Source organism: Gopherus flavomarginatus, chromosome 3 (genome assembly GCF_025201925.1).
Source record: "Gopherus flavomarginatus isolate rGopFla2 chromosome 3, rGopFla2.mat.asm, whole genome shotgun sequence".
NCBI classification, from domain to species: Eukaryota; Metazoa; Chordata; order Testudines; family Testudinidae; genus Gopherus; species Gopherus flavomarginatus.
Window position 1 is genome coordinate 138988998 of NC_066619.1, and position 23041 is coordinate 139012038.

Here is a 23041-nt window from a genome sequence, read left to right on the forward strand (position 1 = left end):
GTGAATCTGAAGACACCAGCATCTCTCCCTCTGCTCCCATCTACATGCTAGTCTGCTACCTGGTCACCACCACCTCTCCCATACTTGTTTCCTTTCTACTTTGGACATGCTCCCAACCAGCTGGAAGCTCCCTCTGCAAGCCTGACCTGCTCCTGCCTTCCCTGCTCCCCCGACATTCCTTTCCTACTGGTGACCTCTGTTCCTTGAGGTTAACTCCAGTGTCTTTAGATGCTCTAGCTTAATGGCCCCAGGAGTCATAGAGCCACTTGTAGTTTCTCTAGCTACAGCCATGGGGCAACTGCCAGAGGCCAGCCTTAGACAGCTGCAGCTACTAGCCGCAGGAGCGGAGGCAATGCCAAGGCTGAGCATGCTTGAACCTTGCAAGGGCAGCACTAGGGACTCTAAATCCTCAGCACTGGCCCTAGGCAGCTGCAGACTCTGGAGTTAGGCACTTTCCTCCTCTAGGTTCCTGCATGGTTACAGAACTGCAGTAAAGTGGAACAATTTTCAGCTTCTGTGATTGGAAGATGTCTGGATCCATCTAATAAGACTGTCCTACATAAATGAGGAAAGTTGAGGTGCCTTTATTATTCTTTTGTTCCATTCTTTGTTTCTATGGGGAATGTGCCAGTGCAATATCACTGTCTTCCTTTTAAACAAACAAAACTAAAAAAAAAAGTGTAATGGCTGTTGAAAATAGCAATTCCAGCCCTCGTTAGCACTGTGAAGACCCCAACGTTTGTTGCTCAATTTTCTCCTACTTTTTCTACAGTAAATGACAGTGGATCAGCATATTTGATTTGGGAGAAATGAAGTAACAGCTGCCCAAATTGAGCTTGAGCACTCCTGATTTTGAGGTGTTCAGATCTGGAAGGCAGGGGCTAGATTCCCTTTATGAATATTAGATACATCTGGAAAGGAAAAGTCAATTTCTATTTTCATGGCTCAGAAGTGGAAATCCTCCTGTCCTGTATCTGAAGCTGTCCAGGTCCAGTAGAGCCTCCCCTTCCTTACTTACCACTTTACCTTCTGCTGGGATCCACATACCTCCCTTGCCCAGCTTCAGATAGAGAGGGGCCCTGTCCAGTTAGTCCCACCCAGTTCCATCTTTGGGGGCTGCCAGGCAAGGTCACACCAGCATCCCTAAGCCTGTCTGGGGAAGTCTTCTGAGGGTGCTACCTGGGCCAAAGCCTTCTACTCCTTGGTCACACCTCTTCCCTATTCACAGGTGGCACCCCCTTCTAGCAGCCAGCCCCCCCGCCAGCTGCAGCCCATGGAGTCTCACAGCTTCCCCCCTCCCTTTCCTGTTGATAGCAGCCAAGGGAATGCTGGGAAATGTTCCTTCTCTGCTCCAAGGCAGGGAGCTGGTCAAGGAACTACAGCTCCCAGGGCCCTATGAGGTCTCAGCTCCCCTACTGAATCCAGGCTGCTCTGAGGCTCCCTTTCTGCAGAGGGGAGGATGGTATTGTTACAGGTCCCTTCAGAGCTTGGGCTTAGCACTATGGCACCATGTCAAATCCAGTACTGCTCCCAACTCTATCCAGCTCTGCTGCTGGCAAGATCCCTTCCCATTCTTTTTGTTTCCTACCTCCCCTCCAAGGAGGAAGCTCTGCATTGTTCCTGTGTGGGGAATTGAACCCAGGCTGCATGGGTGAAAGCCAAGAATCCTAACCACTAGACCACATGGGACTTCTGTAGCACGTTTACATGTTCATATTCAATAACACAATTAAACGTAGCCATTCAAAGTAGCCATTTAAAAGAAGCCATTCAAAAAACTTCAAAAACAGACTTCAAAGAGAAATTGCAGAGTTACAACTGATCTGCAAACTTAACACCATTAATTTGAGCTTGAAGAGGGACTGGGGGTGACTGGCTCACTACAAAAGCAATTTTCCCTCTCTTGGTATTGACACCTCCCTGTCAATTACTTGGAGAGAGCCACATCCACCCTGACTGAATTAGCCTTCAACACTGGTTCTCCCCTTGTATGGTAACTCCCTTTACATCATGTTCCAATATACATTTATACCTCTATCTGCAATTTTCACTCCATGCATCTGAAGAAGAGGGCTTTTTACCCACGAATGCTTGTGTCCAAATAAATCTGTTAGTTCTTAAGGTGTCACCGGATTCCTCGTTGTTTTTGTGAAATAAAAGCAAAATGCACTCTAAGCTGATCTTAACCCTTTCAATGCCCTTACAAACTTAGATGCTTCTCACCACAGGCCGGCTGGTGGCTTTTCAGCCAGGCTCTCCCCTTTCGTCAGCGCTTCAGTTGCTTGGTGTGGGGGTGTCTGTAGATGTAGGTGGACGAGAGAGACAAAGCATGGCAAATGTCTCTGCTTTTATCATGTCCTTTCTTCCCTCTTGGCTTTGCTCCCCCCTTCAGAGTCAGGTGAGCATCACTGCGTCTCTCCAAGCAAGTCTGAGCAATTCCCCTGGGGTGTCCTCTTGCAGGTAAGTGATTGCACTGTAGCTCCCTTGCTGAACAATGGCTGTTGATGGGTTGTTTGACACCCTGTCCGGGTGTTGGTTACTTTCCTTGCTGTTGTCACTGGGGAGCTAATATTTGGCTGACTCCCCCACCTTACAGCATAGTGATAACCACACTGCACAATTCTCATAACTTCATATGCATGAATGGTAAACATCTATGGGTAGAGAAATGACTTTCAGCAGATCATATCCTTTCCCCTGATACCTTACAAGGCATGCTCTGTATATAAGATCACGATTATATGAAAATGAGGAATATGGGGGTTACAGCACACTCCCCCAAAGGTACAGAATGTCACACTGAGATTCTATTTTCATTTGTTATGTAACAGCATTAAAGAGATCCAGTGACTGACCTATGGCATTTTCAAGTGCTAAAATAGCAAGCGCTGTTGGTTTCTCATTGGCCATCAGCAACTGAAGATATGGTTTAATGAGCCAGAGCTTCAAGGCGAGGGTGGCTCTGTCCACTGCCTTCCGTTGCACTGCTGGGCACCAAGTCCCTGGCGGTCAATATGTGAAGCTGGGAGAAGAGAGTGGGGTGGCAAGCGGTGGTAGAACTTTTGCCACCAGGGTCTAGCTGTCTAACTTCCTCTTCGTACTGCTGGGCCCCCGTTGCCTTCAGGTAACACAGGAACTAAGGCAGGAATAGGGTGAGGAAGCAAGTAAAGCCGAGTAAGGAAGGCAAAAGTTAATCTTATCTTCATGGGCAGCTCGCAATGACGTCCTTTTTCTGTGCCACAGCTGACAACAACATCCCAGACAGAAAAGTAACAGGCCAAAAAGAAACCTAGCAGCTGCTGAAACAGTTCAGTTGGGAGCGTGCTAGACTAACAGGCTCTTCTATCCTCCTTTATGCACGTGCGGGATGTTTTCTGAGAGTGCAGCAGTTCCTTTAACTGCCACGAGTCCCTCATTTCAGGCTATGCAGCAGGAAAAGACAGCATGGGCTTCTGCACCGAGTTGGCCCACCTGACCTTTCATTCTTCTCTTGCTCTTTGTCAGCAAGGAGAAGAAAAAGAAGCTCTCCCTCAAGCTGGAGTCACACGGGCGAGGTAAGGACGACTTCCTGAGTGCTGGCTCCAGTCCTCTGCTCCGCCAGCTGACCTATCGAGGGGCTACCACCACATTCTCTAGATTTGTCCATCGGTCTGTGCCACAGTGAGCAACAACCCAGTAGGAGGAGTTTCTGTAGTGTAGTGGTTATCACGTTTACCTAAGACGCAAAAGGTCCCTGGTTCAGAAACAGGCTGGCTTCCTTTTCCCAGATCCCCTTGTTGTTCAGAAAGGCCACTCCTCCTATTGGCCTGTCCCTGGGATAACTCCAACCCCTGCATGACAGAGGATGCTGACAGCAGTGGAGAAAGCACCTGGGTGTCAGGCTGGAGAACCTAGAGTAGTTAGGCCAGTCACCATTTGGAGGCTTGTGGCTTGGCCACCTCTGCTGTTGGAGGTTGGCCTATAGAGGCTCTCATTTCCTGCTGGGCTCCTTTGCGTGACTGGCCAAAGGAGGAAGTGAGGCAGGAATGGGGCAATAGAGGAAAGTTGAGCTGAGGAAGGCAGGGAAGAAGCTGTGTGGCTAAGTGGGGTTAGTAAAGCACCACCCTTCATTCTGCAAAGCCTGTGGAGGTGTGGTTGGCTGCTGGGAGGTAGAATCCTGTGCCTGCCTCTTGGCTTCCCAGGAGTGGCTACTTGCAGCCCAGGAGAAGAAGGGAGGTTCTGGGTGAAAGGAAAACAAGCAAAGCTGAGTCCAAGTGGAGAATGGCGGCTCCTTTATGGCCAACCTGGGGGCATGACTGATGGTTTTAGAGGTGGAGGCTGGGCTGGCTGTGAGCAACTGGGATCCAGGAAACCCCCACCTGCCCTTTTGAGGGCTGAACCCATGGAGGTGCAGTTGGCTGCTGGGAGACAGACCCCTGTGGCTGCCTGTTGGCATCCCAGGGATGGCTACTTGCAGCCCAGGAGAAGCGGGGTTCTGGGGGGAAGGAAAAGCAGCAATGGTGAGGCTGAGTGGGCTCCTTTCTGGCCGAGATGGTGGACTGTGGTGAGTCTGGGAGTTGCCTGCAAGCCATAAGTGGACGTAGTGCAGTGAAAACTGCTGCTCCATTCTGGCCGACCTGGGGGCACCATGGATGACTTGGGAGTGGGGGCAGGGCGCTGGCTGTGAGCAATTGGGATCAAGGAAGCCCCAGCCTGCCCCTCCAGGGGCCGAGTCTTCTTCTCTCCTGCCATGGGGAGCCCGACCTTAAGCCTGCCCAGCATGTGCAGCAGCTCGAGCATTAAGCCTTCCTGTGTGCATAACTGAACTACGCCCTAGTGTAATAGGGTGTAAAGTTTAGATTGTGAATTTATCTTTAATTTCCATGGTAATTTACTTTGATCTTTTATTCCTACCACTTATAATCCTTAAAACTCCATCTTTCTGTAGTTAATAAATCTGTTTTATGCTCTACTTAAACTGGTGTATTTTGCTTGAAGTTCTTGGGAAATCTCAGCTCCATTACAAGGCTGGTTCATGTACTATTCACAGTGAGGGAGGGGTGGACCCTGTGTAATAAACTCACACTGATCAGGCTTCTGATTAAGGCAAGATGGTATGATCCAGGGGTGCAAGGCTGCAGAGCTGTAGGGGGGGCGACTTTCTATCATTAGTGTTATGAGTGGCTGCAGAAGCATTCATGTAATTCAGTTGGCTGTGTCCCTACCTACGGATATCTGTGTAAGTGCAATATCTGCCAGAGATTCACAGCTTGTCTCAGCATCACATGTGTGAGAGGGAGTCCAGGTGGTGGGACAAAGGGCTCAGGGGGTCCCACTGTTCAGGTTGCATCCCATAGATCCCATCACAGACTTTCAACAACCACAGCGGGTGCTCACTGAGACAGAGAGAGAGATGCCAAAATAGTGATCTCCAGTGCCAGCAGACATCAAACTATCAGAAATTCTGTGCACAGAGAAGACCCTGCTAGTGGAAAATGCCTTTGAAAATGGCCCTTCTGTCCCCAGCTGTGGTCGTACAGTGCTCAGTGCTCTGCGTTGTGGCCTCAAGAGTCATGGATGCAAGTTGAGATACGATGACCTTTTCCTTGTCTCCACATTTCTTAGGTGCCTCTTCCAACACTTGTCAGAAAAAATGACCGGTTTCTTTTGGAAGCATTTGCATTGCAAGGCAGAGGCAGTCTTCTCTGCTTCTTCAAAAGATTGACCAAAAAGTGTGAGGAGTGGACAGATTTGGCAAGGCACCACTGGGTGCTGCATCTCTAACCTCTACTTTACCTGGCAAGTGCCTCTGGGACTTTTCTTCCAGCTGCTCCATTTTTCATCAGTGACAATCAAAAGGAAGATGACATGACATCTGTGTGTGGACATCCCCAGCGAATCACAAGGACGTGTGGTGCAGGCTTTTGTGTTGCAGCAATTGCAGTCAAAGCAACCACCATGCCAATGCCAGTCACAGCAGCCTTTTCATCAACTCCAGGCTTGTGATTTGATTCTTTCCAATGTTTCTCTCCAAAGAAGCCTTTTCCTTAGCAAGCAATGACTTGGATACCAAGGGAGGTCTCTTCTGTTTCCTAGAAAGACACAGGAAAATGTGAGCAGAGGAGACAAAACCCATAGAACAAGGTACTACTGGGAGTTGAACCCAGGATCTCCTGTTTACTAGACAGGTGCTTTAGCCACCCAAGCCATAGTGCCTGCCTTGAAAAAATACTTGCAACTGTTCCCTTTGATGGTCCATGACAACACCTGCAAATTCCAAACTACAGACATTCCCCATTTCCCTCAAGACTTGCACGGAAGAACTGGCAGGCCAAGCCAGGATCTTCTGGTTACTAGGAAGACACTTCAGCCAGCTCTTCCCAAAGATCACTATCTAAAGACCTTTAAACAGCCTCTGTAGATGTTCACTGACAAAGAGATGCCAAAATAGAGTTCTCCACTGCCTGCAGCCATCACACTACCAGGAGTTCTGCACACAGAGAGGCCCCTGCTGGTGGAAAAGGCTTTGGTAGAGACTCTTCTGACATCAGCCTGTGCTCATATACTGTTTAGCACTTTGTGTTGTGACTTCAGCATCCACAGATGCCAGTTGAGTTGGGGGACATTTTTCCTGTCTCCACATTTGTCTAATGGCTCCTTTCAATACTTGCCACCAAAAAGACTTGTTTCTTTTGCAAGCAATGTACAGCTAGGCAAAGGCAGTCTTCTCCATTTCCTCAGAAGATCACCAAGCTGTGGGGAGAGAAGACACATTCAGCCAAGCTGGATGCTGAATCTCCTCTTTGTTCAGCAGGTGTCTGTGAAGGACATAAATCTCCACCATGTAGAGGGCAAGAATAGGAGTTTATTACACACAGAACTGGCAGAGTGTCACCTTGCTTATTAGGCTCAGAGACACTGTTAATTGATTACAATAGAATATATAGATTTTCCATGGGTGGGGGAAAGAGACGGGGTAGGGAGTTTCAAACTCTGGGATACGTTTTGCAGCAAGACATGATAAGCACAGTAGCCAAAGGTTAACAGGTTACATAATGTCTCCACCCATGGTCTCAAGTTAGCAAGTTAACATTTCATGAATACTTTGATAAAATGTTATTAGTATAAAATATCTATGCTGAATTCTGATTTGAGGTCCATAGGAAAGGAGCAACTCCTTTGATTGTCCTCCAGGTACATTCCTAGAGTTTAAAGCAAAGAAACAGTGAAAGTATATGGCAATAAAGATTGTTTTCTGTTTGTCTTAAGGCAAGGCATTGGTCCCTGGGAAGGGAGGTGGAAGGATGCCATATCTTATATTGACATTTGCCAACTTTTCATAAAGTCAAGGTTGGATCTCTGGGAAGAACGTCTCCCTACAGAAGAGACTTACACAATAGGAACAGGGATTCTTTGTTCAATCTGCATCTCTGAATAAGATACAATTCTTTAGTTCTTAGCTCCAACACCTGGCAATTTGCTGACCAAACCTATCTTAGCAAGCAAGGCTTTCTGTTTACCCAGCTTTCTTTTAGCTGGTCACTATTTGCTAGGCTTCTGGTCCCTTGATTATACTCTGGACTTTGGGTCTGGAAAAGAGCTGGCACAATCCATAGACCAGGTTGTTATATAATATGCACATGAATTTTAACCCTTCACATACAGTAATAGCAAAGTTCTTGGTTCAGGCTTGTAGCAGTGATGGAATAAACTGCAGGTTCAAATCAAGTCTCTGGAGTCCATCCACAGCTGGGATGGGTCATTCAGTCCCTTGTACAGAGCTTCAGTTTGTAGCAAAGTCCCTTCAGAGGTATGAAGCAGGACTGAAGACAAGATGGAGACGAGGCATCAGCCTTTTACAGTTTCTTGCCATGTGGTCTTTGTTTTCTTTGTCCCAAGGACACTCTATCCAGCACGTGGCATAGAAAAACCTTTGAGTTTTGTCCATAGGCAGATCCCTGCATACCTTGCTGAGCCACAAGGCATATCTACCTTCTCTCAATGGGTTGATTGTAGAGCTGATGGTCCTTAATGGGCCATCAAGCAGGCTAGGCAGAACTGACACCAACTTGTCTGGCTGGGGTGTTCCTCGGAAGCATAGCACAAGTTTGAATACAGACAGCATAGAGCCAATATTCATAAAGTCAACTACAAAAATGATACACATCTAGAGATAGCATAATTATAATCAGCCAATCAGAACCTCTCCATAGACCCCTTTCACAACAACCTTTCTATCATATTGGCTGCAAATATAGAACAGTGGTCACAATGGTGATCTATAAAGTTACAGATTATGTCAATAACATCACAGGAGGTGACACGGCATCAGTGAGACTGATATTGGAATACTGTCTCCAGTTTTGGTGTCCTCATTTGAAAAAGATACTGTGAAATTGGAGCTGGGGCAGCAAAAAGCCACCAAAATGTTCTGAGGGCTGGAGAAAAATGCCTTCTAGTGAGCTATTGAAAGAGCTCCATCTGTTTAGCTTATCAAAAGAAGATTGAAAGGTGACTTCACTGAAGTGTTGAAGTGCCTTAATGGAGAGAAAAGATTGGGTATTAAAGGGCTCTTGAATGGAGCAGAGAAAGACATAACAAGACCCAATGATTGGAAGGTGAAAAGAGACAAATTCATATTACAACTAAGCCCCAAATAGTCAACAGCGAGGATGATTCACCACAGGAACAAGCTACCAAGGAAAGTGGTGGAATCTCCATCCCCTGAAGTCATTCAGTGAAAACTAGATGCCTTTCCCCCAGAAGTAGCTATTGTGTTATGCAGGAGGCCTGTGATATGCAGGGGGTCAGATTAGATGCTGTAATGGTCTCTTCTGGCCAGAAAGTAGACTAATTGTACAGATACTAGTTTTCGGAAAAACTGAGTGTAGCATTGGGAGCAGCATCTGAAGTTTTACTGTCTAGCCAGCTTACTGCCTAGAACGAACGCTCCTTGAGTGGGGTGACCACAGGGAGTAGCTCAAACCTCCAAAGGGCCTGGCCAGGGAAATTGATGCTAGCCTTGGTACATGGACGCACACCGCCGAATTAATGTGCTTAGTATGGGCCTGTGTCCTCGACTTTATACAATTTCCAGAGCGTTGCACTGTGGGTAACTGTCCCATAGTTCCCGCAGTCTCCCCTGCCCATTGGAATTCTGGGTTGACATCTCAATGCCTGATGGGGCAAAAACAGTGTCATGAGTGAGTCTGGGTAAATGTCATCACTCAATCCTCCCTCCATGAAAACAACAGCAGACAATCATTTTGCGCCCTTTTCCCTGGATTGCCCGGGCAGACGCCATAGCACAGCAACCATGGAGCCCGTTCAGCCTTTTTTCACTGTCACCGTATGTCTTCTTTATAGTGCTGACAGATGTGGTACTGCAGTGCTACACAGCAGCATCCCCTTGCTTTTTGCAAGTTAGCAAAGATGGTTACCAGCCCTACTGTACCGTCTGCTGCTTTGCAAGTTGACAATGACAGTTACCAGTTATACTGCACCATCTGCTGCTGTCATGGGTGCTCCTGGCTGGCCTCGATGGGGTCGGCCACGGGCTTATGGACAAAAATAGGAATGACTCCCCAGGTCATTCTCTTCTTTAAGTTTTGTCTAATGGAGAGTCAGTTCTGCCTAGACTATCAGGCAAGCCTACTAAAGAACCAGAGGGGCAAACGGGCGCTCCGGGTCAGAGCCGTAGAGATCCCGCAGAAATGATGCGCTGCATGCCATTCTAGTGGGTGCCCCTGCAACAACCCTACCCATTGCTTCCCTCCTCCTTTACCCCTCCTGGGCTACCATGGCAGTTATCCTCCCATTTGTGTGATGAAGTAATAAAGAATGCAGGAGTTTGAAACAACACTGACTTTATTGCTTCTGCAAGCAGGGATCAAAGGGGGGAGGGGAGCGCAGCCTCCAGCTGCTATGAATGAACCTGGGAGTCATTCCCATCTTTGTCCAGGCATCCCCGGCCGACCTCACCGAGGTCAGTCAGGAGCACTCACGGGACGACGATGATGGATACCTGTCCTACTGTACCGTCTGCCGTCCGCAAGGGAAGGGAAGGGGATGCTGCTGTGTAGTGCTGCAGCACCACATCTGCCAGCAGCATCCAGTAGACATACAGTGACATTGAAAAAAGGTGAGAGAGGATTTTTTTCCCTTTGCTTTCATGGGGGCAGGAGGCGGGGGAACGACATATACTTTGAACAACCCGCGACAATGTTTTTGACCCTTCAGGCTTTGGGAACTCAGCCAAGAATTCAAATGGTTTTTGGAGAGTGCGGGAACTGTGGGATAGCTACAATCCTCAGGCGCCCCTCCCTCCATGAGCGTCCATTTCATTCTTTGACTTTCTGGTACGCTTGTCTCAGTTTGTCATAAACAGATAGCTAAGGGTTAATGTCTCTTTCACCTGAAGCACCTGACCAGAGGACCAATCAGGAAACCGGATTTTTTCAACTTTGGGTGGAGGGAATTGAGTGTTTTTGTTTTATTTCCAGTTGTCGCCTGTGTTCAGCTTCTTTGATTTGTTCTTCGGCGTCTCTTTTTGCCTTAGAAGTCATGGTTCCTGTTTTCTTGTGTTGGGGTGCCCTCCGGTGTTTATCTTCTGAACTGCAGGTTCTGTTGCCTCCTGAAGTCTGCCTAGCAACAGTGCCTTTAGCTAATTTTCCTTTTCTCTTTCTAGCTAATGTTCAATGAAGGGAAACCAGAAAAACCACTTTATTTGCATGCATATAAGTGCCGGTACTTGCCTCCTAATGGGAGGGCTATTGCATGACAAAAGACCCTTAACATGCAAGCCACAAACTGCGAGAGAGAGCAGAAAAAAAAATTCTCTCTGGTTCCCTTTTAAAACCAACTGTTTCTCTCTGCTAAAAAGCCCTTAGCAGAGAAAAGAAAAATATAATATTTCTACTGGCTTCTGGGTTCTGTCTATCTCCCACCAGCTGCCACTCATGTAATAACCTTACCCCCATATTTTGGACGCTAAGGTCCAGATCTGGGACTAAGGTTATTACACAGTTCCTTAAGTTTCAGCACTGCGTTGAGTCCCTATTGTGGCCTCTGTCCATCATAGCCTTGGAGATTTTTTCAAATGTTTTGGTATTTCGTCTTTTGGAACGGAGTTCTGATAAAACAGATTCATCTCCCCATACAGAGATCAGCTTCAGTATCTCCCGAACAGTCCATGCTGGAGCTCTTTTTTGATTCTGGGACTGCATAGTCACCTGTGCTGATCAGCGCTCCACGCTGGGCAAACAGGAAATGAAATTCAAAAGTCCACGGGGCTTTTCTTGTCTACCTGGCCAGTGCATCCGAGTTCAGATTGCTGTCCAGAGCAGTCACAATGGTGCACTGTGGGATAGCGCCCAGAGACCAATACCGTCAAATTGCAGCCACACTAACCCTAATCTGACATGGCAATACTGATTTCAGCACTACTTGTCATCAAGGAGGAGTACAGATACCGGTATTAAGAGCCCTTTATATCAATATAAAGGGCTTCTTTGTGTGGACGGATGCAGGGTTAATGTGATTTAATGCTGCTAAATTGGACATAAACTCGTAGTGTTGACCAGGCCAGAGAGAGCAGCAGGTTTCCCCTATTGTTTCCTGCTTTCGTTTCCTTGACTAGTTTCTCCTCTGCACCAACTTGCTGTATTTGTTTGTGAGTCTGACTAGCTCAGTTGGTAAAGCATCAGACTTTTAATCTGAGGGTTCAAGTCCCTGGTCAGGTAATAAACTACTCATTATATCTTAAAAATCTGTCTTTCTGGAGTCTTCTTTGATGTTTTTTCTCTTCAGGATTTTGCCTTTTCTAAGAAGGGCCTTTGTGTGTGGGGGATTGAAGGGGCAACTTCCTGACAGCCCCTCTGTCCTTGCAGGCTGGAGGAATAAAGGCCTCTGGGCATATAGCATGTTCCTCCCCTGCACGCACACACACAAAATATCCCTATGGAATTAGAATCACCTGCTGCCTTCCCCTGTTCTGCTAGATCCCCAAATGAGGATACTCTTCAGCCTAAACCCATGTCCCCTCTTTGCCCAGTGCCCCTCAGTCCCAACCCTCAGTCCCTCCTATGCTCACTGCTCCTCACTCCCAACCAGAGCCTGCTCCTCTTCACCCTTCTCCTCTGTCCCAACCCACAACCCCCTCCTATTCCCAGTGCCCCTCAATCTCAACCCACAGCTCCTTCCTTCCCCCCAGCAGCAGGTGCTTCAGACCCCCTCAGGAAGATTTTCTTGCAAGGTTTCGTGTATGAGTCTTCATGTGGATTTTACAGTATTTTGGGAATATGTTGGGTTGCTTGCCAAAATGATCACTTTTGGCTGGTGTTGGATTCCCAGTCTCCTTGTTATTGGGACAGGAGAAATAAAGGGTTGTTGTCCTTGTTGTGTGAATCGAGGGCAGCAGAACTGTGCTTGGCAGACCCAGATGGAGGGACTCACTCTCAATTCAATAGCACTTGCTAGGCAGGGGACATTGGTTCCAAAGCCAACTGGGCTGGGGCCTGAGTCCTCATGCTAAAATTTATGTGTTAGACCAACTTAAGGACAGGGTGGCTGTGGAGGGGTGAGTGAGTCCCTAGACAACATAGTGAGTACGGTGCCTTCTTATTTTCCCCCTTTTCCACCCAGGATGGCAGATGAACTCTACAGAGGCACCTCTGGGCTTGCACTGACTAAGGACAACAGCTGTGAGTGGGGTGCAGAGAGGAGATGGCTCATGTTAAATGACTTTTGGTTGCTGGACTTACGAACCTTAGGGAGAAGGACACTGCCCAGCTTATTTGTGGGTGGGTCTTTTCCTCATAGTTTAGGTTTATGTGTTGGGGCTGCTGACATGACTTCTGCTAACCCTGGGCTTGCATTGCAATGTAGACATACCCTGAGAGTGCAGCTATACTGAGATAAAATCCCTGTGGCCTGGCTGGCCTGGATGATCTGATTTGGGCTCCTGGGGCTCAGGTTGTGAGGCTAGAAACTGCAGTGTAGACATTTGGGCTCAGACTGGAGCCCAGGCTCGGAGACCCTCACCCCTTGTGGAGTCTCAGAGGCTGGGCTCAAGCCCAAGTGTCTACACTGTAATTTTATTACCCTGTAGCACAAGCCCCACAAGCCTGAATCAGCTGACCCAGGGTTTGAGAATAGTGACTTGGGTGTGCTAATGGCAGTGTAGACATATGCTAGGCTATGTCCACACTGCAATGAAACATCCAGGGCTGCCCCATGCCAGCTCCGGCTCCTGGGGCTTGGGCCGTGGGGTGGTAAATTTGCAGTGTAGACATCTCAGCTCAGGCTCAATACCGGGGTCTGGGACCCCACAAGGTTGGGAGGGAGTTTAGCAAGCAAAAAAGGTAAAATGGCAGTGGAGTATTACCGTGGACTCAGTGGCATTTCTCCATTGGTCTGTCTGCTTTGGGGCAGGGACAATAACACGTCCTGCTGCTTTTGTTGTTTCAAAGGGCGGTTTAGGATTTTCATTCTCAGACACTGGGCACAAAGCAGGACTCAACCCTCAATGCAAATTAAATGAGCTGCCCACAGATTCTGGCAGCCACAACGAGCATTTGGTGCGAGAGCTCAGACCTGCCCCTGTCTCAGAGGGAGGGGGTCAGCTGCGAGGGGACTGGACCACTGTCCTATCAGCTCTTATCTCCCAAACTTTCAATAACTCTATTATCAGTGGCTCTGAGCATAATTTAAACCATAAGAAAAACCACACTGGGCTAGGCCGAAGGCCCATCTAGCTCTGAATCTTGTCTTCTGACAGTAGCCAATACCATGTACCCCAAAAGCCACTCCCCTAGGGACCTGAACCCAGGATCTCCGGCTTATAAGGCAAGTGCTTTAGCCAGCTAAGCCATGGTGCTTGCATCTGGCTAAAACACAGTGTCTGACCACAACTGACTCCCTGCCATCTCCACCAGGACCTGACAAGCTTTGCTTGTGTTTGGATTCTGCAAAGCGGAGGAGCAGATGAGGTTTTCCTTCAAGCTGTGTGTGTGTGTGTGTTTGTGTGTAAATCTTTGGCCAGGTCTGCACTACAAAATTATTTCAGCAGAATTATATTGCTCAAGTCTGTGAAAAACTCACAACTCCCCTTCGGTCGGCAGCTTGTGGCTGGTGTACACACTGCAATGCCACATCTGGTGACAAAACTGCCCTGTTTTGGTGACAAAATAAAACCACTTCAATGAGAGGCCTAGAGCTTTTTGCAGCAAACTTAAAGGGACAGAGTGCCAGTGTAGATGCTGCCGTTCATTATATAACCATAACTGGCCTCCTCCAGTATCCCATAATGCCTGCCGTGAACTCGCCTGCCCTGCATTCTGCTACAGAGCCATGGGACCCTCCCGTTTCATAGCTCCAGGAAGTTCTGACAGCTAAGCCTGCTGCTCTGCTCCGGCAGCCAGGAGCAAATCTCTGCTGTGGATGCTGCTCTCTCCAGTCCTGCAAACACAGAGAAGGTGGCAAGAGCTTCTTTACAGTGGGGGCGGTGGGGCATTGGCATCTGAACTGTGACACCCCCATGATACCCCTTCCTTCGAGGAGGCTCTTACCTTCTAAACAGGGACGGCTGTTTTCTAGTAAAATCACTACAAGGGAAGGAGAAAACTCAAAAGAGGTTCCTCCTGGCGCTCACGTCCGTGAACCCAAGTACTCTCTCAGTCCTCAAAGAGAGACCCGGAGAAGGAGACTTGCTGAAGCAAAGCCCCAAGGGTCTCTGAGGTTTCCCTGGCCCCTCACCCCTGTCCTGCCTTGCTGATGTCAGCATCTCTCTGTGAGGTCACCACCTCCCCACCACCTTGGACCAATTGTCTGAGGTCCTGCAAAAGGCCTTTGTGATGTCACTGTCACACCCCTCCCTTGCTGTGCCAATGTCCTGCCCCTGGCCAGGCACTTTGGAGGTTTGAGCTACTCCCTGTGGATCACCCCACCGAAGGAGTGTTCGTTCTAGGCAGCAAGCTGGCTAGACAGGAAAACATCAGACGCTGCTCCCAATGCTACACTCTGTTTTTCAGAAATTAGTCAACTTTATGGCCGGAAGAGACCATTAGAGCATCTAATCTGACCCCCTGCATATCACAGGCCTCCTGTATGACACAAGAGCTACTTTGGGGGAAAAACATTCCAGAAAGGCATCTAGTCTTCATTAAATGACATCAGGAGATGACGAATCCACCACTTTCCTTGGTAGCTTGTTCCTGTGGTGAATCATCCTCACTGCTGAATTTTTGCGCCCTATTTGTAATATGAATTTCTCTTTTCACTTTTCGGCCATTGGGTCTTGTTATGCCTTTCTCTGCTCGATTAAAGAGCCATTTAATACCCAGTCTTTTCTCTCCCTGAAGGCACTTCAATACTTCAGTGAAGTCACCTTTCAATCTTCTTTTCATAAGCTAAACAGGTCGAGCTCTTTCACTACTCACTAGAAGGCATTTTTCTCCAGCCCTCAGAACATTTGGTGGCTCTTTGCTGCCCCAGCAGAGCAGTTTGCAGGGACCACTGGAGTGGTTCATGGAATGGCTGGTGGAGTGGAGTGGCTCAGACTCCCTGCTTGCAAGAGGGGAAGTATTGCCTCCTAGAGGCACCCAGGAGGGTGATGTGTAATTGTCCCAGGTCACTGGGTGGGGGCTCGAGCCAGTTTTGTATTGTTTTATTGAAGCAGAACCCCTAGATACTGAACCCAGCCCTTGTTTCTGCCAACTCAGAGGGGCAGAAGAGTTACAGGAATTTATCACACAACCCTCCCTGTTCCCATGGGGAGAATCTAGGGAAGGGGGAGTCATTCCTCACCTGTGCTCCCAGAAGAACTGCTAGGACTCCTTCCTGCCAGCTACTCACTCCTGGATTCACCCTCAGCTCCTGGGATCTTTCTGCTCCAAAGGCTTCAGAGGCCTGGGGTTGGGAGGGCGTCACTGCACAGTCTGAAACACAAGGGAGGATTCTGGAATTGAAGGAAGGAGCAGAAAATGGAGAGGAAAGAAACAGAGAGATAACGCCTCATCTCTCTCCCCTCCCCGTCCCAGCAAGAAATGTTACCAAGGATCAGCTTTAGGGGAAATGGTGCCCTGGGTAAAACTTAGACTTTGGCACTTCCCCATCGCCCCTGGACGATCCCCCTCTCCCTTTACCCCCTAGCTCCGGCACTCCCAACCCTTGTGCCTCCTTCACCCCAACTCCTGCCCCCTCCTGTGCCCTAACCCCTACACTGTGTCCCCTTTGCCCTTAACTCCCATACTCCCCTCTTGTGCCACCAACCACTGCCCCCTCCTGAACCCCCTTGACCCCTAACTCCTGCACCCCTTCCTGTGCCACCAGCCACTGCCATCTCCTGCACCCCCTTCACCCCAACCCCTGCACCCCTTCCTGTGCCACCAGCCACTGCCCCCTCCTGAATTCCCTTCGCCCCTAACCCCTGCACCCCCTCCTGTGCCACCAACCCCTGCCCCTCTCCTGCACCCCCTTCACCCTAATCCTACACCCCCTCCTGTGCCACCAGCCACTGCCCCTCTCCTGCACCTCCTTCACCCCTAACCCCTGCACCCCTTCCTGTGCCACCAGCCACTGCCCCCTCCTGAATTCCCTTCACCCCTAACCCCTGCACCCCCTCCTGTGCCACCAGCCACTGCCCCTCTCCTGCACCCCCTTCACCCCAACCCCTTCCCCCGCTCTTTTGTCCCCAACCCCTGCGCCCCCTCCTGCACCCACGTGCGGACAGTGATCTGTGTGCATGGAGCAGCTAGCATTGCTCCTCCCTGGGATGCTGCTCCTCCGGGTACCCCTAGGGGCTGTGGGGGTGGGGAGATGAGAAGTGACGTCATCCGAGCTCCCTGCATCCAGGTCACTTTCCTCAGCTGGGCTGCATAAGGGGAGGGCAGAGAGCAGCAGCTTCTGATGCTCCCCTCACAGCACAGCCCAGGTGGGGAAAGTGACCAGGACGCGTGGAGCACATAGTGTTGCTCCTCACTCCCCCCAACCCTCTATGGGCCCATGGAGGAGCATTGGGGCAGAGGAGAGCAGTGAGCACCTTTGCACTGCCACACGGTGCCCTTTGACCCCCTGGAGCCTTGGGTGGCTGCTGGGGGCCCCACCCCTAGTGCCGGCCAGGCTCCCCAGCACAAGCAGCAGAAAACACAGGGAGACTGGCCCCACACTGAGCAGTGGTAGCCTGGGCGGCACGTAATGGAGGTCGGGGGGGCTCAATCTCCCCAAACCTTGCATCACCAAGGGGACAGTGGGGCCCATGACTGGGACCCCGGCAAAATTAGGCCACCCTGCAAAAGTCTCCCCTATGTCAGCCCCAGGGCTGGAGGAGCTCCCACTCCCTGCTACGGCCCAGGGGCTGCAGCAGGGGTACGGAGCTTCTCTGGTCTCAGGGCCGCAGCGGGGCAGGGGTAAAGGAGTGACAGGGTGGGGCTGGTGGGGGAAGGGGTGGAACAGAGGTGATAGTGGATGGGGCTATGGGTGGAAGGGGGCAGAGCCACAGACAGAAGGGGGTGCATGGTTCTGGTGCTGGGGCCCCCACACTTGTTCTCCCTTTCCCTGGGCTTTGGAATCACTAGCCCCTGCTTAGCGAGTAGGGTTCAGTGGTCCCCATAATGTGGGGTATGACTCCTAGGGAGACACAAAGGAACATTCATGGGGGCACCTCAGGGCCTGAGTCAGCCCCCATGGAGGGCAGGGATGAAGCACCACTCAGCCCCACTCTGTCCCAGCTCTTCCCCAACCCCACCCTCAGTCTGGACCTCTGGCTCCCAGCCCAGCGATGACCCCCTTGCCCCTGTCCGCACCCCTCTCCCCAGCAAGAAACAGCCCCACTCCCAGCCCTGCTTCTCAACCGTGGCTTCCGAGGGGCCACAGCCATGGCTAAGAGGGCACAATGTGAAATATTTGGGGACCACTGTTTTAGCGTGATGTCCTCAATCCTTCTCTGCAGTCCAATAAAAGCTATTCCTCACCCTCACCTCACCTCACCCCTCCATCAGGATGGACTAGGTCTGTTCTGCTGCCCTTCACTCATACAGGAAGGAGAATAACATTTTATTCCACTCAATCCTAAAGTGATTTGTAACCCAACACCATCCAAAACTGGTCATTTTGGGAAAGCGGCCCCATCATGCTGCATAGCTAGGCAGAGTAGGTGTGTCTATGCAAGTACGGTCTGTTCCTGAAGTCTTTCCCCAGCTCCTCACTAGATGTGAGGGGGGAGCTCATTCAGACCCTGCTTACGCTTAGTATTTAAAAACTCCTTTGTGTCCCTATCTCTGTCGGCCTTAGATTTCTCCTTCTGTCCCTTTTCTTACAGGTCAGTTGAGGTGGCCCAGTGGTTAAGGTGATGGACTGCTAATCCATTGTGCTCTGCCTGCATGGGTTCAAATCCCATCCTCACTAGATGCGTTTAGTCTTGACTCTTCCTTTATAGACAACCATCTCCCCACTTGGTACAATAACAGACACAACAATGTTGCTTCTTGCAAACAAAAACCTTCTCAGAAACTCCAACACCCCCCCACCGGCTTTAAATAAAATGTCTAAATCCCAGATTTCTAAAAAATGTCTCTAGTTCTGTATTTCGTAGTTTTTATCTTAAAAAGCTAATGTTTCCTCAAGCTGAATAAGGCAACGCTTCAAAGGAAAATGTTAGAAATGGTAGGGGAGAAATAGGAAAGGAAAAAGCCCCTTTTCTCAGAAGATACAAACTCGACTCCCTCCTGTCTCTATCACCAGTGGATTTTGCCTCCCTCCTTCTGAGGTGTAAATAAAATAAAGAGGAGACAAGGTGGTTTGGCACAAACAAAGGTAAGTGTAGTCAGGGTAAAGGTACAGAAAGCTGGGGGAACAGGGGAAAATGCGAACTTAATGAATACAATGAAACAGTGACTGGGTTTGGGAGCTTAACGCTCAGGCCCATAAACCCTCCCTTGGAAACTAGAAAACACTAAACAATGCCCCAACGCAGAAACCTTTCCCCACTGTTCAGGTGCAGTGGATCCCAGGTGCCGGCGCGACGCCCAGGACCTTCCACTCTCCCGCTGATTTAGAGCCGTTGAGGAGGAGCACTGGGGAGTCCAGACGACGGTTGGGTTTCGTTGCTGGCACGGAGGCCCTCTGGGATGCTGGACACCAGGAATGCAGGACGGCAGGAATAGGGGTGACAGGCCTCCTGTTCCTCAGTCTCACGGTGGGACCGAGGGGGTTCTTCACTCTCCAGCTTGGGAGCACTGTGAAGACACGACCGTGGATGGGTGACTCAGAGATTCCCTCCTTCCTCATCACTGCACAACTGTTATCTTTTGTCTGAGCCAGGCAGAGTTTATCTTCATCACGTTCTATCCATCCACTTCTCAAAGTGTCATGTGATGAAGCATTCTCCGTTGTCTGTGCTTGGAGATGATGCTTTGACTTCTTTAATCCTCTATCAGAGTCGCTATGAGTGGAGATGAAAGTGTCAAAGACCTGGGAGAGGAATTCAAATGGATCCCAAACACAGTGCGATCATTGGGAGTTTAAATCCCAGGTTCCTTCTATTGGCAAAGCCACTTCTAACAAGGTAGCTGTTTTGTCCCCCATTATGGCACAAGTTTGAAATATGGGCAGCATAGAGCCAATATTCATAACATCAACTACAAAAATGATACACATCTAGAGATAGCATCATTATAATCAGCCAATCAGAACCTCTCCATAGACCCCTTACATGACAACCTTTCTACAGTATTGGCTGCAAATATAGAACAGTGGTCGCAACAGTGATCTGCACAGTTACAGATTATGTCAATAACGTCACAGGAGGTGACATGGCATCCGTGAGACTGATATTGGAATAGCTTTCAGTTTTGGTGTCCTCATTTGAAAAAGATGTTGTGAAATTTGAGCTAGGGCAGCAAAGAGCTACCAAATGTTCTGAGGGCTGGAGAAAAATACCTTCTAGTGAGTAGTGAAAGAGCTCAACCTGTTTAGCTTATGAAAAGAAGATTGAACGGTGACTTCGCTGAAGTGTTGAAGTGCCTTAATGGAGAGAAAAGATTGGTTATTAAAGGGCTCTTGAATCTAGCAGAGAAAGGCATAACAAGACCCAATGATTGGAAGTTGAAAAGAGACAAATTCCTATTACAACTAAGGCACAAATAGTCAACAGCGAGGATGATTCACCACAGGAACAAGCTACCAAGGAAAGGGGTGGATTCTTCATCTCTTGATGTCATTTAATGAAGACTAGATGCCTTTCTTGAATGTGTTTGTCCCCAAAGTAGCTCTTGTGTCATACAGGAGGCCTGTGACATGCAGGGGGTCAGATTAGATGATCTAATGGTCTCTTCTGGCCAGAAAGTCGACTAATTTCTGAAAAACTGAGTGTAGCATTGGGAACAGTGTCTGATGTTTTCCTGTCTAGCCGGCTTGCTGACTAGAATGAACGCTCCTTGAGTGGAGTGATCCACAGGGAGTAGCTCAAACCTCCAAAGGACCAGGCCAGGGGCAGGGCATTGGCACAGCAAAGGAGGGATGTGGCAGTGACATCACAAAGGCCTTTTGCAGGACCTAGGACTTATTGGTCCAAGGTGGTGGGGAGGTGGTGACCTCACAGAGAGATGCTGACATCAGCAAGGCAGGACAGGGGTGAGGGGCCAGGGAAACCTCAGAGACCCCTGTGGCTTTGCTTCAGCAAGTCTCCTTCTCCAGGTCTCTCTTTGAGGACTGAGAGAGTATTCGGGTTCACGGACGTGAGCACCAGGAGGAACCTCTTTCGAGGTTTCTCCTTCCCTTGTAGTGATTTTACTAGAAAACAGCCGTCCCTGTTTAGAAGGTAAGAGCCTCCTGGAGGTTTGAAAGCTGTTCAGTCTGATCCATCTGGTGACAGGTGAATTCGAGGCATGGAAAACACGAGCTTAAGGAGGCAGAATTTTATTCTGCACCTGGGATTTTGTCCCTTAGAATCACTGGGGACATTAGGGTTTGTCCTTTTTGTTTCACCTCTTCCTCCATCGCTCCCTCCCTCCTTTCTCTTCGCTTGTTTCCTTTGTCCTTTTACCTGTTCCCCTCCCAACACCAGGAGGGAGGGGGAGAGAGAGAGTGTGTGTGTGGTTTTTTTAGTTTTTTGCAGGGCAGTGCTCTGCAGTTCTCACTGTGGGAGGTCTACCCAAAAATGTGAGGCTGAACTATTGCTCGGGAAGTGATCCCCACTGGTGACCTGGGCCATCCTTTGGGCTCTCTGGTGAGATCCCTCAGCCTCCCATCCTCAGTCTCTACCCTGATTGGCTGAGCCGGGGGTTATTGACAGGGAGGAGACTCAGGTCCTTGTTTTTCTCTTTATAAGTCAAAACCAGTTCTATGTTTGATGAATTTTGCCACTTCTCTGCATTAGTTGTCTCTGAGCAATTCATGATTCTCTCTAACATTGCAGTTCTCCTCAAATACTTGCTGAATAGTTACTGTCACTGTTGTTGGTCTGGAGCTCATCTGACAGCACTTTATTCAGGTCATTCAGTGTCTGAAATTCAAGATCCAATGGGTAGTTTGAAAATCAGGGCTCTTGGGTCCTATTCCCAACTCTGCCTCTGACTGGCTGTGTGACCTAAAACAAGTCAATTCTCCTTTCTCAGCCTTAGCTTCTCCCTCTTTCAAGTAGAAATAATAATGATCCACTCTTACCTACCCGACGGTGGGTGGAGGATGGGGATCCATTGGAGAGTGTCACTAGGAGTAGGGCATAATATGAGGTGTCCTATCACGTTTACTCAGAGCAGATTAACACGTAATAGAATAGCTGAAATAGTCTATTTTTTTTGCATTTTTTTATTTTGAAATTGTTAAGAGCAGCAATGACTTAGCTCAGACTGAAGCATCTTATCTAATGTTTGAGATCTAAGTGTCTCCTCTTTGTGTGCGAGGAGACAATTTAACACACTCTGACAAACAGGAGATGCTTTTGTTTTGCAATACAATATTTTTGCAAAGAACTTTCATCCCACTTGTTATGATTTTGAGAAACAAACCGGATTAGCCTGAATGGGATTTTCCGACAGAAATGGATTCAATGAAATTTCCCCACCATCTCAATTCCTGAGCTCTATCCCTGCCTCTGGGGGGGTTATTGTCTGTTAGAACAGGAGTCAGGACTGGTGGCTTCTCTTTCTGGCTCTGCCACCACCTTACTGTGTAGGCGCTTGGGTAGGTCACTTCCCTTCTCTGCACCTCAGGCTCCTCCCATCAGTCCAATGGGAACAGGGACAGTTCTCAAACTCCGGGCAGTTGTGAGCCTGAGTGAGATAAGGGGCGTTAAAGCCCTCTGTGAAGGAGAAAGGGGAGTTTCACAGTGTTTAGCTCCAAGGAATTCTAAAGTTTGCTAAAATGGCTAGTCTATGGAAGCAAGAAATGGTCGGGGCCAATCTTTAACCAGTGCCTTTTTAAAAGCCCATTCAGGGATGTGAGTCCCTGTCTTTCAGGTACCTGGGGTTCTTTGCCAGCAGGAGAGAAGAGGTTCCTGCCTCCTTTTTTGTGGCCTTGACAAACCAGGTGCTGTGCCCCAGTTCTCGTCTGAGATCCCTGAAAAAGAACCTCTTCCCATCCATGAACAAGACACGATCTTTCTCTAAAAGGGGAACAAAGAGACCCCTGAGACTTACAGACTAGCTAGCCTCACTGCCATTGCTGGAGAGATCCTGCAATACATTTTTAAGCACTCAGTTTGTCAGCAGCACCTACAGAATAGTTTGGTTCTTAGGACTAGTGAGCAGGGATTTGTCAAGAACAAATCATTCCAAACCAATCCTCTTTCCTTCTTTGGCAGGGTTTTGGGCCTGGTGGAGGTGGGTAAACAGTAGATGGGATCTAGCTTGGGGTTGCTAAGGCTTTTGACACAGTCCCGTAGGACATTCTCACAAGCAAACGAGGGAAATGCAGTCCAGCTGTAATCAGTGCAATGTTGGTGCAGAGCTGGTTGAAAGCCCAGACTCCAGGAGACCTTCTCCATGTTTGGCTGTCCAACGGAGAGGGTGTACCTAGTGGGTCCGGCAGGGATCAGTCCGCGGTCCGATACTATTCAATATTTTCA

General features: G+C 49.0%; 2 non-coding genes across 2 annotated transcripts; one reads left to right on the top strand and one right to left on the bottom strand.

The window, feature by feature from the left end:
* Nucleotides 1-6121: 6121 nt before the first annotated feature.
* Nucleotides 6122-6195, bottom strand: TRNAT-AGU (transfer RNA threonine (anticodon AGU)). Its single transcript has one exon. It is a non-coding gene; the product is annotated as a tRNA-Thr (tRNA).
* A 12103-nt stretch (nt 6196-18298) lies between these two features.
* On the top strand, nt 18299-18381 carry TRNAS-GCU (transfer RNA serine (anticodon GCU)). The gene has a single exon. It is a non-coding gene; the product is annotated as a tRNA-Ser (tRNA).
* Nucleotides 18382-23041: the final 4660 nt, after the last annotated feature.